The 16,385-nt window shown below is 45.4% G+C and overlaps 1 long non-coding RNA gene across 1 annotated transcript in view; it reads right to left on the minus strand.

The window, feature by feature from the left end:
• LOC146870030 (uncharacterized) overlaps positions 1–14,249 on the minus strand; it is a 236,462-nt gene extending 222,213 nt beyond the window's left edge. The window contains exon 1 of the long non-coding RNA XR_014981732.1: positions 14,132–14,249. This is a non-coding gene — a long non-coding RNA (uncharacterized LOC146870030). The remainder of the gene's footprint in view (positions 1–14,131) is intronic.
• Between the last annotated feature and the right edge of the window lie 2,136 nt (positions 14,250–16,385).

Below are 16,385 nucleotides of genomic sequence, written 5' to 3' on the forward strand. Positions count from 1 at the left end.
GCGAAAAGTCAGATGAATTTCAGCAAGGGAGCCTGCCTTCCTCATAGTAAGGTTTTGATAAGAGGTTCAACAAAAAGAGGGGGGGACCGGGAGGGTAATTAGAAAATAGGTCCAGTACCCATGCTCCCTCCAAGTCACGTATTTAATTTTGAGAGGGTAGCTGTTCCTAAAAAAAGGGGTAGAGAGAGCTGCTATGTGTGCTTGAAGCTTGGTTGGGCCGGAATGAGTGTGGGGAATTTCTCCTTTGAATTTTAGTGCCCTCACACACCCTTTCAGGTGTCCTGCTTCATCATAGGGCGTTGCTCCTTGTGGGGGTGGCGCTGCAGTCCCCCACGGGCCCCGCGAGAGGGCTCTTTGTCGGAGTTCTTTTTTAGGAGACGCCGCAGTTGTGCATGTGGGTGTGTGGGTATGTCTATAAGGGATGTGAGTGGTGCGTTAAAATAGCTAGGTAGGAACCAAGACCTTTATTCGCGGCTCTATCCAGCATGAATTAAAAAATGATCCTGGAGGTCCTCAAGAACAATATATAATGAGGGCAGATATAAAATTTACTGCAACTCTCAGGATGGGTGAGTGAATGGGGAGTGTGAGTATTAGAAAAATAGGGTCAACATGTTTCGCGCATATGAGTAGGTCCTTAAGGGATCCGATTGCGCTTCGTCAGGACCAAATGAGACAGGTGGATCTAAAAAGTATATGAAAAAGACAAAGATAAGGTTCCAGTGAAAGTGAGGTACTGTGAACCAATTGTACCTTTATAGTAAGGGGAATTGCGTCGTTGCGCTGGTAGGTGCTCCTTCTTATTGGAAAACCTATACCCAACCTGTAAAAATAGAAACAAGGACAAACACACACATAAACAGACAAAGAAAATGCAACATCTGTCATATAGAGGTGCCAAGAGATGTCGTGAGTTCATTGTGCAGTGGCACGAAAAGTGTACATAATCTACATGCTTCTAATGTATACATGCAGATTCTAGTGAGAAAGTTCACCGAAAAAGATTTATATTAGTTAAAGAGAATCTCGCCGTTCTCCGCAGTGCACATGTAACTTTGTAATACTTAATCAAATGTGGCCATGCGATATGAAAAAACCAAAATGCAGGTCTCTCCTTATGCGGCGTTCAGATTAAAAGCAAACACCCGGTGTACATTCGGGTGTCGTTTTTATGTTGAAAAATTACTTAGGACAAATCAAGCCTACCCTCCGAGATGAAAGGGACGGGCTCCGTCAGCGGTTCGGGTGAGGCGAGCAATGAAACTGAGGGAAATCAATAAAGATATTCAGTCTACCTCGTTTAAGTTGTTCCAACGCCGAACGCGTTACCATGGTGGGGGAATACTCACAAGTGTTCAGTCGCCTGCAGAGTGGAAACCTACCCCTCTTCCGTAACACGCCGGAATGTTAGACCGGTGTTGGATGGGGAGGGATTATATGTATTCATAACAGACGCTGAAAATGAGCGCGGTCAATTGACGTCAGAGTGTGACGTAATGACGTTGAGTTAGGGAGAACACCAGTAGTTTCACGATGCTAAACGATGACGTAGTGACGTTCTCTACGGAGTTGCCATGACAATGCGGTCCAATACGGAAGCGTCAGGATGCGCTGGGGTTGGTTGGAAAAGTTGTTTGGGGCGTTGTCACGACGATCACATTGATCGTTGGAGCGTCAGAGATAGGAGTTGGTTTTTAGGAAGGATACACGAGGTGGAACCAGGTTGCCTCAGCGAAGGGTTAATCAATGAAAACAAAACTCAATGCGCACAAATTGTGAGTACATTCACTAGGTAACTAGTGATCGGGAGGCGGGACAAGATGCATCGGCCATTTGGTGGGCAGCAACCAACCAGTTGAAAGTAGTGACAGATAGTAAGCCAGAACCCAACTGCTGTATGTTAGAAGTGATGCTTGCAAAGCAGATTATGCAGGGGGAATTCATTTAAACAATGTAATGGTGTGGTAGTGAATCTGGATCGATCTCGTTACACGGTGTTAGTCTCTGATTTTATGTGTGTATTAAAAAGACCACGCTTCCAGATAGTGTGTTTTTGATCTGGATGCAAAGATTATTAAACCGGGACCGGTTAATTCACATAAGAATTCAGTAGGAGTTTCTCTAGGAATCATGTAAGCTCGGCCCACGGGATTTCATCGTTTAAACCCGTGGAGTCACATCTCAGTTTATGGACCCACCGTTGTTCTTGTATAAACAAAGTCTGTTTGTTCCAATAAGGATTGGAAACTATGATGGTCCATCGCAGACTTTCTGCTGGATGTCCTAGTTCAGAAAAATGTGTTAGTAATTTGGTATTGGTCTTCTTGCGTCTTATGGTGCTTTTATGCTCCCCTATACGTATCTTGACTGCTCGTGTGGTCATTCCCACATACCTCTTGTTACATGGGCAAACTATAGTGTAGACACAATTGGTAGTGTTGCAATTCGTGTGTCTAGTTTGGCGCCAAGGTGTCATTAGACCCAGGTCGATTTCTTTTGAGATCGCAGTTTCTGCACACGTTGAGCAGGAGCCACAAGGATAGTGTCCCACTACTGGTGGCAATGACCATAATGTAGATTGGTGTGTGGGTTGTGGTTTTGGTCTTGTATGTACCAGGTGGTCTTTTAAGTTCTGCGTACGTTTGAATGCAAACAACGGTGGGGGACCAGGTTCGAAAGCTCCTGAGTTCAATATTGTCCAGTGTTTTTTGATTGCCTTCTGTACATTGTTAGAGCCGGGAGTGAACGTGGTGACACAAGTGATCGTCTCCAAATCAGGTTTTTCTTTTATTTCCAAAAGTGCTGCTCTGGGGCTATTTTTTGCTCTTTTGTGAGCTTGACGGATAATGTTCTTGGGGTAGTGTCGTACCTCCAAATTGTGCTCAAGTAGAGCTGATTGTATCTCAAACTCCTTGGTAGTATCACAGTTCCTTCGTAGACGCAAGAACTGGCCAACCGGGAGGTTGTTCCTCAGAGCACGGGGATGGTGGCTATCATAGATCAGAAGATTGTTCCTGTCTGTTGGTTTTTTGTAGTTCGTAGTGTGCAGACAGCCGTTCTCCAGTGAAATAAGAAGGTCCAAGAAGGGGATACTGTGTTGAGATCTTGTACTTGTGAATTTCAAATATGGGTTCAGAGTGTTAACCCAATTACAGAATGAGATACATTCTTCTTCATTTCCTTGCCAAAACAGAACCACATCGTCGATGTAGCGACGCCAAAGGAGAATGTGTTTGATGTAGGGGTTGGTGGCTCCTAGGATGTGCCTATCTTCGAAATGTGCCATGTAAAGGCATGCCAGGCTCGGCGCGAATGTGCTTCCCATGCTCGTACCTTGTATTTGGTGGAACAGCTGTGATTTGAATGCAAAGAAATTTTCTTTAAGAGCAAGGGAAGCACAATCGCAAATGAATGTGATCGGTGTTTCGAAGGGCCATGGTTCAGTGTTCCGGAGCGTATTCTCCAACACTTCTAAAGTGGCGTCCTGTGGTATGTTCGTGTAAAGGGCTTCCACGTCCATGGTCACCAGGAAATCAATCTTGTCTGCATCCGGGAAGAGTTCTATCAGATTTAAGACTTCGGTAGTGTCCCTCAGGTAGGTCGGAGTTCTGCTGACCAAAGGACGTAGATAGAAGTCGCAGAACTTACTCAGAGGTTCTAGTACAGAGTTAATTCCGGAGACGATCGGACGGCCTGGTGGGGGGGTAAGCCCCTTGTGGATTTTCGGTAGCGTGTAGAAGTATGGAGTGCGGGGTTCTTCTGTCGTCAGGAAATTTCCTTCCTGTGGTGAAATCCAGCCTTCCGTTATTGCTTCACTGGTCATGCTCTTAATCTGAGTCTGAAGGCGTTTCGTTGGGTCCACCGTGATCAATTCGTAATACCTGGTGTTCGCCAATTGTCGGTCACATTCTCTGTCATATGCATCCTGGTCCTGAATGACAATTGCCCCGCCCTTGTCAGCTGGCTTGATTATTATATTGCGATCTTCTGTCATAGTTCGAAGAACAGATCTCTCTTCTCTTGATAGGTTGTCGTAGGGCCGTTTCGGGTTCAGAGCTCCTACATCTTTTAGGACAGCTTGCTCAAACGTCAGGATCTCATGTGGGGTCATTGCTGCTGTTGGAGTAAATTTTGAAGGTTTTTTCAAACCTGTCTCAGTAGGGGGGTTGTCAGGTTTTCCTTGAAAGAAGGCCTTCAGTCTTATTTTTCTGAAGAACTGTTGGAGTTCCTGATGTAACCGAAAGGGATCTTCTTTTGGTGTAGGGACAAATCCCAAGCCCTTTTCCAGGAGTGTGGTTTCTTTTTCTGTCAGTTGTCTGGATGACAGATTTACGACTAGGGTCTCTGTCCTCTTGCCTGGCTCCGTAGTGTCATTGGTTCCTGATCTTGCCACTGTACCTTCTTGAAGCCTCCTCTTCTTCTGCCTCTTCCTTTGCCCCTTCCTCTGTTCTGAAAAGGGGGGTTCGGGTATTGTTGAAAGTGAGGCGGTTGGAGATGATGTGTAGGAGGTACATGCCACATCGGAGGTGGTCCCATCCATTGGCCTGGGTAGGCTGGTGGTTGGAAGGATGAGTGTGAGAATGGAGGTGGGGGATTGTGGAATAACGGAGGGCGTGTCGGTTGTTGTATTCCTCTAGCATGTGGTGAATACTGTTGCCCTTCATAACTTGAATCACTCCCCACAGATCCTGTCCTACTAGATCTGTTGCTACTTCCTTCATCGGAAGTTGTTTCGTTATTTGGGAATACGTAGTCTTCTTTTGTGTAGGGATATACCTTCTCCTTATTGAATCTTTTCAGGTCTTTCTGTAACTTGGTGATCTTTTGTTTTGTCAGAAAGTCTTTATGTTCACTCATTTCTTCATTAATTTCCGCTAGTCTGGACTTGAATGAGGTAATGGAGATCCCTGTTTTTAAACCGTTTTCAGCCATGGTAATCTGAATGAGGAGTTCGTCCGAGAGGCGCTTAGCTGTATTAATTATTAAAACGAGCCAGTCTCGTGTGCACTTCCATGCAATTTGTGACCATTCTGTGCGAAATGTCAAGTCTTCTAAGAAGATCCTTGGAGGTATGGTGACTAGGAGACCGTTGGGTGCGACATTGGCTCTCAGGTATTCGGTCATCATCAACCCGTGGAGAGCCGTCTTAATTTGTAGTTTCCTTAGTGATTGTAGGGACTTCCAATCGTCTGCTTTGCTGCCTGTCGCTGCACTGCCATCTTCTCCTAAGAGTGACGGTGCCCGAAGGATCTCTGCTATAGTTTCATCATCGAAACTCAGACCTGCGTTGTCCATAGTAGATGTACGTTTGTATTGAGAGAGTACTCTCAAAAATCCAGAAAAAATAGAGGAATAGAGAGATAGGGGGGTCCCACGGCTAACTGCCGTTCATTAAGTCATCAACAAAAAGAGGGGGGGACCGGGAGCGTAATTAGAAAATAGGTCCAGTACCCATGCTCCCTCCAAGTCAAGTATTTAATTTTGAGAGGGTAGCTGTTCCTAAAAAAAGGGGTAGAGAGAGCTGCTATGTGTGCTTGAAGCTTGGTTGGGCCGGAATGAGTGTGGGGAATTTCTCCTTTGAATTTTAGTGCCCTCACACACCCTTTCAGGTGTCCTGCTTCATCATAGGGCGTTGCTCCTCGTGGGGGTGGCGCTGCAGTCCCCCACGGGCCCCGCGAGAGGGCTCTTTGTCGGAGTTCTTTTTTAGGAGACGCCGCAGTTGTGCATGTGGGTGTGTGGGTATGTCTATAAGGGATGTGAGTGGTGCGTTAAAATAGCTAGGTAGGAACCAAGACCTTTATTCGCAACTCTATCCAGCATGAATTAAAAAATGATCCTGGAGGTCCTCAAGAACAATATATAATGAGGGCAGATATAAAATTTACTGCAACTCTCAGGATGGGTGAGTGAATGGGGAGTGTGAGTATTAGAAAAATAGGGTCAACATGTTTAGCGCATATGAGTAGGTCCTTAAGGGATCCGATTGCGCTTCGTCAGGACCAAATGAGACAGGTGGATCTAAAAAGTATATGAAAAAGACAAAGATAAGGTTCCAGTGAAAGTGAGGTACTGTGAACCAATTGTACCTTTATAGTAGGGGAATTGCGTCGTTGCGCTGGTAGGTGCTCCTTCTTATTGGAAAACCTATACCCAACCTGTAAAAATAGAAACAAGGACAAACACACACATAAACAGACAAAGAAAATGCAACATCTGTCATATAGAGGTGCCAAGAGATGTCGTGAGTTCATTGTGCAGTGGCACGAAAAGTGTACATAATCTACATGCTTCTAATGTATACATGCAGATTCTAGTGAGAAAGTTCACCGAAAAAGATTTATATTAGTTAAAGAGAATCTCGCCGTTCTCCGCAGTGCACATGTAACTTTGTAATACTTAATCAAATGTGGCCATGCGATATGAAAAAACCAAAATGCAGGTCTCTCCTTATGCGGCGTTCAGATTAAAAGCAAACACCCGGTGTACATTCGGGTGTCGTTTTTATGTTGAAAAATTACTTAGGACAAATCAAGCCTACCCTCCGAGATGAAAGGGACGGGCTCCGTCAGCGGTTCGGGTGAGGCGAGCAATGAAACTGAGGGAAATCAATAAAGATATTCAGTCTACCTCGTTTAAGTTGTTCCAACGCCGAACGCGTTACCATGGTGTGGGAATACTCACAAGTGTTCAGTCGCCTGCAGAGTGGAAACCTACCCCTCTTCCGTAACACGCCGGAATGTTAGACCGGTGTTGGATGGGGAGGGATTATATGTATTCATAACAGACGCTGAAAATGAGCGCGGTCAATTGACGTCAGAGTGTGACGTAATGACGTTGAGTTAGGGAGAACACCAGTAGTTTCACGATGCTAAACGATGACGTAGTGACGTTCTCTACGGAGTTGCCATGACAATGCGGTCCAATACGGAAGCGTCAGGATGCGCTGGGGTTGGTTGGAAAAGTTGTTTGGGGCGTTGTCACGACGATCACATTGATCGTTGGAGCGTCAGAGATAGGAGTTGGTTTTTAGGAAGGATACACGAGGTGGAACCAGGTTGCCTCAGCGAAGGGTTAATCAATGAAAACAAAACTCAATGCGCACAAATTGTGTGTACATTCACTAGGTAACTAGTGATCGGGAGGCGGGACAAGATGCATCGGCTATTTGGTGGGCAGCAACCAACCAGTTGAAAGTAGTGACAGATAGTAAGCCAGAACCCAACTGCTGTATGTTAGAAGTGATGCTTGCAAAGCAGATTATGCAGGGGGAATTCATTTAAACAATGTAATGGTGTGGTAGTGAATCTGGATCGATCTCGTTACACGGTGTTAGTCTCTGATTTTATGTGTGTATTAAAAAGACCACGCTTCCAGATAGTGTGTTTTTGATCTGGATGCAAAGATTATTAAACCGGGACCGGTTAATTCACATAAGAATTCAGTAGGAGTTTCTCTAGGAATCATGTAAGCTCGGCCCACGGGATTTCATCGTTTAAACCCGTGGAGTCACATCTCAGTTTATGGACCCACCGTTGTTCTTGTATAAACAAAGTCCGTTTGTTCCAATAAGGATTGGAAACTATGATGGTCCATCGCAGACTTTCTGCTGGATGTCCTAGTTCAGAAAAATGTGTTAGTAATTTGGTATTGGTCTTCTTGCGTCTTATGGTGCTTTTATGCTCCCCTATACGTATCTTGACTGCTCGTGTGGTCATTCCCACATACCTCTTGTTACATGGGCAAACTATAGTGTAGACACAATTGGTAGTGTTGCAATTCGTGTGTCTAGTTTGGCGCCAAGGTGTCATTAGACCCAGGTCGATTTCTTTTGAGATCGCAGTTTCTGCACACGTTGAGCAGGAGCCACAAGGATAGTGTCCCACTACTGGTGGCAATGACCATAATGTAGATTGGTGTGTGGGTTGTGGTTTTGGTCTTGTATGTATCAGGTGGTCTTTTAAGTTCTGCGTACGTTTGAATGCAAACAACGGTGGGGGACCAGGTTCGAAAGCTCCTGAGTTCAATATTGTCCAGTGTTTTTTGATTGCCTTCTGTACATTGTTAGAGCCGGGAGTGAACGTGGTGACACAAGTGATCGTCTCCAAATCAGGTTTTTCTTTTATTTCCAAAAGTGCTGCTCTGGGGCTATTTTTTGCTCTTTTGTGAGCTTGACGGATAATGTTCTTGGGGTAGTGTCGTACCTCCAAATTGTGCTCAAGTAGAGCTGATTGTATCTCAAACTCCTTGGTAGTATCACAGTTCCTTCGTAGACGCAAGAACTGGCCAACCGGGAGGTTGTTCCTCAGAGCACGGGGATGGTGGCTATCATAGATCAGAAGATTGTTCCTGTCTGTTGGTTTTTTGTAGTTCGTAGTGTGCAGACAGCCGTTCTCCAGTGAAATAAGAAGGTCCAAGAAGGGGATACTGTGTTGAGATCTTGTACTTGTGAATTTCAAATATGGGTTCAGAGTGTTAACCCAATTACAGAATGAGATACATTCTTCTTCATTTCCTTGCCAAAACAGAACCACATAAAATCAGAGACTAACACCGTGTAACGAGATCGATCCAGATTCACTACCACACCATTACATTGTTTAAATGAATTCCCCCTGCATAATCTGCTTTGCAAGCATCACTTCTAACATACAGCAGTTGGGTTCTGGCTTACTTTCTGTCACTACTTTCAACTGGTTGGTTGCTGCCCACCAAATGGCCGATGCATCTTGTCCCGCCTCCCGATCACTAGTTACCTAGTGAATGTACTCACAATTTGTGCGCATTGAGTTTTGTTTTCATTGATTAACCCTTCGCTGAGGCAACCTGGTTCCACCTCGTGTATCCTTCCTAAAAACCAACTCCTATCTCTGACGCTCCAACGATCAATGTGATCGTCGTGACAACGCCCCAAACAACTTTTCCAACCAACCCCAGCGCATCCTGACGCTTCCGTATTGGACCGCATTGTCATGGCAACTCCGTAGAGAACGTCACTACGTCATCGTTTAGCATCGTGAAACTACTGGTGTTCTCCCTAACTCAACGTCATTACGTCACACTCTGACGTCAATTGACCGCGCTCATTTTCAGCGTCTGTTATGAATACATATAATCCCTCCCCATCCAACACCGGTCTAACATTCCGGCGTGTTACGGAAGAGGGGTAGGTTTCCACTCTGCAGGCGACTGAACACTTGTGAGTATTCCCCCACCATGGTAACGCGTTCGGCGTTGGAACAACTTAAACGAGGTAGACTGAATATCTTTATTGATTTCCCTCAGTTTCATTGCTCGCCTCACCCGAACCGCTGACGGAGCCCGTCCCTTTCATCTCGGAGGGTAGGCTTGATTTGTCCTAAGTAATTTTTCAACATAAAAACGACACCCGAATGTACACCGGGTGTTTGCTTTTAATCTGAACGCCGCATAAGGAGAGACCTGCATTTTGGTTTTTTCATATCGCATGGCCTCATTTGATTAAGTATTACAAAGTTACATGTGCACTGCGGAGAACGGCGAGATTCTCTTTAACTAATATAAATCTTTTTCGGTGAACTTTCTCACTAGAATCTGCATGTATACATTAGAAGCATGTAGATTATGTACACTTTTCGTGCCACTGCACAATGAACTCACGACATCTCTTGGCACCTCTATATGACAGATGTTGCATTTTCTTTGTCTGTTTATGTGTGTGTTTGTCCTTGTTTCTATTTTTACAGGTTGGGTATAGGTTTTCCAATAAGAAGGAGCACCTACCAGCGCAACGACGCAATTCCCCTTACTATAAAGGTACAATTGGTTCACAGTACCTCACTTTCACTGGAACCTTATCTTTGTCTTTTTCATATACTTTTTAGATCCACCTGTCTCATTTGGTCCTGACGAAGCGCAATCGGATCCCTTAAGGACCTACTCATATGCGCGAAACATGTTGACCCTATTTTTCTAATACTCACACTCCCCATTCACTCACCCATCCTGAGAGTTGCAGTAAATTTTATATCTGCCCTCATTATATATTGTTCTTGAGGACCTCCAGGATCATTTTTTAATTCATGCTGGATAGAGCCGCGAATAAAGGTCTTGGTTCCTACCTAGCTATTTTAACGCACCACTCACATCCCTTATAGACATACCCACACACCCACATGCACAACTGCGGCGTCTCCTAAAAAAGAACTCCGACAAAGAGCCCTCTCGCGGGGCCCGTGGGGGACTGCAGCGCCACCCCCACGAGGAGCAACGCCCTATGATGAAGCAGGACACCTGAAAGGGTGTGTGAGGGCACTAAAATTCAAAGGAGAAATTCCCCACACTCATTCCGGCCCAACCAAGCTTCAAGCACACATAGCAGCTCTCTCTACCCCTTTTTTTAGGAACAGCTACCCTCTCAAAATTAAATTTGATAAGAGGTTCCCCTGCCCTGTGAACATTTTCAAAAAGATTAAATCAAAAGTGCATATAAAGCACAATTTTGGAATAAATTAGATAAAATCACTAATGCATTGAAAAGGGACAATTCCAGTGCTCTATGTGCTAATTTGGGGAAAGGACAATACTAGGGTAGGGTATGCCCTTTTTAATAGAGTCTATGAGATCAAAGATACAATGTTTACATATCTTATGTGACAAAATAAACCAAAATGTTGTGAAAACAAACACTAGTCAAATCAGAACAGATAAGCTGAATAAAATCATGAAATACACTTGAATGAGTCACTGTCACTTCCAGTGGCGGAAGGGGTTTGGGATTCATAAATAGCAGAGTTATTATTCCGTTAAAGCGATTACTTTTAGAGAAACAATTAAAAAAGATGATTACTCCATGCTCCATGCTACTATAACTTACTCCCTGGCATGGAGCTATATGTGCATATATTAGACATTATGAATAGTAAAAAACATGGAACTTAACTGGTGTTTCCAAATGTAGTTCTGTATCATACAGACAAGACAGAGATTAGAAAAGAGGCATATATATTCAAGATATGACTTTTTAATTAACAAAGCACAAAAAATGTCAACTCCCCCAAAAGTCCTATAGGTACCTAAGCCAAAAGAATAAGTAGTGTCTGCCTGGGCAGTTTGAATTTCTGTATCTCAAGTCATACCCATTAGTGCAAAATGACCATAGTACCATAGAAAATATAAATAAATAAAGACAAAATAACTAAACTAAAATATAGATAAATACAGTCAAATAAATACATGTTCTAAAATGAAAAACGAAAAAGTATTGTCTTATAAAAACAAAATAAATAACATATATAAAATATAACAATAAATATAACATCCAAACAAGGAAGAGACATAAATATAAAAGAAAGACCAAAATTGTGCACAACACATTACATATTTTGCTGTATTAACTTTCAAAGCATAGTAAATCGCAAATGATGACCTGACATAAGCACCCAGGCCAGAAAGCATGGAAATGTCACTCACACATAAGCACCCAGGCCATAAATCGTGGAAATGTCACACATAGGCATCCATGCCAGCAAGCATGGAAATGTCACACGCAAGCACCCAGGCAGGCCATAAACCGTGGAAATGTCACACATAAGCACCCAGGCCATAAACTGTGGAAATGTCACACATATGCACCTAGGCCATAAAACGTGGAAATATCACACATAGGCATCTATGCCAGAAAGCATGGAAATCACACATAAGCACCCGGGCCAGAAAGCATGGAAATCTGACACATAAATACTCAGACCAGGAAGCATGGAAATGTCATACAAAGGCACCCAGGCCAGAAAGCATGAAAATGGCAAATAAAGGCACCCAAGCCAGTGGCACTGGAACAATTTTCAGAGAGTTGGTGCTACCCTCCATGTTACATCACTGAAGTCATAAGATTGCGAAAAATCCAAACATCACAGTAAAGTAAGGACAAAGTGATGTGGTCACTGACTAGACTACAATGCAAGCGTCATCTTTCGTATGCACACACCCACACTGCAAGCATAGATGTTCCTAGTGTCTGATGTTCTAGTCACACATACAGCTGCGTATGCTATGTTAAATGGGATTTATAAAGCGCACAGCTACTCAAGAGTGTGTCCCGGCACTAACGGAATAGTAAGGGCAAGGAAACACATGCATGAGTCAATCATTTACAGCACCAGAGTTCCTCAATGTAGACATCCTGGCAAGCAGAGTCTTTGAAGATGGACGTACTTTTGGAAAACATGTGTTGAGAATTATTATTTTCATCCTAATGGAAGCTAAATTGAGGCAGGAATAATTAAATGAATTCTAAACTATGTTAAAGGACAAAGAGTATTGGGCTATCATTCAAACTAATTAACACAGCGCAAAGGTCATTTTAGCATTGGTGTAGAATGAAGTATATGAACACTGGTTGTTTATTTAGCTGTAGTTTTGTTTAGCGTGAACTAGGTCCATAAAGGTGTCAGAGTGCATTACGGAGGTCGGACTGTACACATTAGTGCTTATTTACATGCCCCTTGCGCCGAGGTGAGTCACTGCTTTTTCCATATTAAAAGTCACACATTAGCAAAAAAGGGGCTTGTAAATAAATCCCATATTTTTTATGGTTTATATAGTGCAAGCGGTCAGCGAGAGAGAGAAATACACAGACTGAAATAGTTGTAGAAAACTGTAACCTTGACTTGTTTTTCAACTTGGGCTATTTTTCATGTTAGGGTTTAAGCATCTGAACATTTGGACTGCCAGAACATCAGGACGTCAATCTTCAATCTACTGACCTTTTCACATTTTTTCATAATTTCGATTACAACTCCAGGCAACAAGGTTCTGGCTTTGTCTACTCTTCACCTTCACCTCACCTCACCATAAAGTCTATCACTGTTAAAAACACAATCTCCCAAAAACAGCAATTCCACCTTTTAGCACGTGTGGGAACATTTGTGTTTTCTTATTTGTTAACTACAACTTGCAGTGCAATGCATGCTGCTCAACGGAGTCCTCAAGGGAGGCTGTGTGCCTGTGTTTGAACACGTCACAAACACCACTGTTTTTACTTGAATGTGTTGGAAGAGGACACAAGGACTTTTAGAGAATCATCATCTAAGGTAACCCCTAGTGCTTACTTGGTGGTACTTACAGACAGTTACGGGCCCGGTTGGTTATTATAATTATACTCGAGTCGTCCGGGGCACTGCCTTTATTTATTACCGTATAGACTGTCACTGTACCTGGTGCTGCTACTGCTGTCTGCCTGCCCTGCCTCAACCCTGGCCTGGCCTCAATATTGTCAGGCTGATGGCTCGTGGGGTAGGGTGCGGCCCGAGAGTGCTGGGGCGTGGTGGCAATCGTAAAAAGATCTCAGCGCGCTGCCTGCTGCACAGCCCCTTCAACATCCGACGGGCATACTCATACTGGCATTTAACGGGGAGGCAGGCGGCCTCAACCACCGAAGCACACAGGGACTCGGGACGGAGACCGTCACCCAGGCCAGAACCCAGTCCAACCCAGATAGCCACTAAGAAGGCTAACTGTTAAGCAGTAGTAAACTGTTTAGGAGGGGTCATTGGGGAGGATAAGGATACTGCTGAGTTCAAAGGCAGGGCCAGGGCCTTTAACTTTAACACCGGCCGGCCGACCCGGCCCCTTTCATAATAATAATGTGTACGGGCGTCGGCGGCCACTACTTGGCCAAGCCAGGCCAGGCAGAGTGCAGTGAGTAGTCGTGCATGCATAATTGAATGTGAATCTTCATCTTGTGAGGATACTTCAAGGGGCAGGGTCGGCGGGCCTTCTTTAACAACGTAAACCCGACCGGCGGCGACCTGCTGAGACAAGACAGGAGCTCTCAGCACGAGCATGCATTATTCGAATCTTGTGAGGTAGGATCATAGCATGATACGATACTTCAAGGGGCAAGGGCAGCCGCAGGCCTTCCCTTCTTTAACTGTCACCTCTTCAATCTTAACCTATGATGTGATAGTATACATATAAATAATGATGAATATTGCATTAAATAAATGTGGACGGGCCAGGAACAGTGCGTCATGGTGCCGGAGCTACCCCAGTACCCGACATGCCACCACTGAGTGACTTGGCATGTCGCAGGTGGCATGGCGATCGATGGCATGATGTCTGACTGACTGCCAGTTACTTAGTTAGTACTACTTACGGTTACAGTTACACTCCTCGTCGTGGTCAGCTGCGGGGCACTGCCTTTATTAGGTGATAGGCGGGCTGCCTGCCTCTGCCTGCCCTCAACCATGGTCGGACTGGCTGAGGCTCTGACTCGTGGGGTGCGAGCGTGCCGGGGCGTGGCATTGACAAGCAGAAATAAATCTGCGTGCAGCGCGCACACCACAACCAATACCCAATTATGTTCCTCCATATGTCTGACACTCCTGCCCAGCGGCCCAGTACTGCTCCCGAGTCCCGCCCAGCGCCCACCACCGGCAACAGTCATAGACTCGCAGGCAGTCCACTGACGGAAAGGGCCGCGCGGCGCGCCCGCCATGATGGCGCCATGTCACTGTCAGTATCAAATTTATGATTGATGAATGCTGAGCTGCAATTGCTTTGCTCCGGACCGGCTCACATTCACAATGCAAAGCAGCACACTGACACTCTGCGCCGACTCCGAGTCACTGTATTGGTAATTATAAACACCTTATCATCATTCATATGTGACGACGTGCAGACGCGTAGACCCGGCCCTGAAAAATAAGTGCCGATGCTAAGCACCGGAAAGCCCCGGCACAAATTAAGCCCTGACCAGAGGCCGCGCCCGACCAGGACCAGAGGCCAGGAACCCTGCCCAAGCCTCCTCAGACCACCGCAGATGAATTAGATACAACGCAGGAGAACTGCTACGGCCCTCGCTGGCACTGACCCTACAGTGCTCACACATCCTTATGCCTGATAGCCCAATAGGTAATGGGGAGGTTTGTCGTCATTGTAACTTTACCCTAGGAAAGCTCTTAAAGAGCAAAAGCATAAGACAGGACACCCTAGGAAAGAAAGCACAGTGGAAAATAGGGCTTATTAACTGCAGATCCCTTCCAGGACACAAAACAGAGATCAGGCTCCTAATAGAGGAAGAACTACTAGGGGGCATAGTCTGAAGGAGTTATCGCCATCTTATCGCAGCCAAAATAGCGATAAATTTATCACCTCATTCACAAGCTGGTGCTAACAGCTGATTTCACCAGTTTTCTGGCAATAGCATCCTCTAAAAACATCGCCACGGATGACCCCGGCAACTATCGCAAATGAGATGCAGAGTAGGCGTTCCCGAGCAAAAAGCTGTGACATCAACACACCGCAACATTCCCAATGACCAGCCAGATCGGCGATAAGAACACAAAACATGCGATAAGGCGCGTTAGCAGCAGGAAACTAACACCTGCTCTGACCTGGTGTAAAGTTGTACGACAACCGGCAGCAGCCAAGGGAGCACTGCCCAGAGCCACACCTTAAGAACAACAGATGCCATGGTGCCATCGATCCTGCAGCTCAGAGCCCCAACAGGGCCACAACACCCACCGCCACCCAGCCCCGGACCACCCCTCCCCCCCTGGGGCCCCACCCCGGGCACCCCCCACTTCCCCCGGACCAAGAGACTGCACATCAACGGCACAAAATCATGAACAAAATCATCTGCATGATGTTGCAGAATCACAACAACTAACAGTCATGTGAGTACAGGAAAGCAGAATTAATTATTCACCATTGAAAGTCCAAACAAAATAGCACAATCAAATTTCTCTCCAAACAACTATTTGGAGGAGTCATGGCGGGTCATCCCTGGACAATCGGTAAGTGACAGCCTATAAGGCAATATCCAAGATGAGAAGGTGTGTCAGGCACTCATCAAAGGACAGAAAGAGAGAGAGACAGAGGCTGAACAAGGAGTGCAAGGGCAATCGGGCCCTTGGCTCATGCATGCCAACTGTTGCGTGTGTTTTGCAATTGGTGCACCCTAAATCTACGGCCTGGCAACGATTTCTGTGCGAAGGCCACATCACATTACAGAAATGCAAACATTAGTCAAACTACAATTAGGCATGAAAGCTCCTTTGTCTCATTACACAAGGCGGAAGGACATCGGACTCTCTGACCTTGGTCTCCATTGCGTCCGGCAGCCCCTGAGTGAGATACCATACCAGACTCCTAAGACTCCCACACCACGAACTGTGCTAATGTAAGAGCACTGTGTCCCCACCCCACACACACTTGTCCCTGTTCGAGGTACACCTGCATGGCATGCCCCCAACACATTGCCAAAAAACAACCCATATGTCCAAACGTGGAACACACATACGACTCATTTCTCCGAGCTGTGGCATATTGTCCACAGAACTGCCGCCTGTCTGAGGAGTGCCGGTGGTACGACGCCAACAAATGCAATGGCATGCAATCCTAGGCAC

The sequence above is a fragment of the Triturus cristatus genome, chromosome 1_1 (genome assembly GCF_964204655.1).
Source record: "Triturus cristatus chromosome 1_1, aTriCri1.1, whole genome shotgun sequence".
In the NCBI taxonomy this organism is placed as follows: domain Eukaryota; kingdom Metazoa; phylum Chordata; class Amphibia; order Caudata; family Salamandridae; genus Triturus; species Triturus cristatus.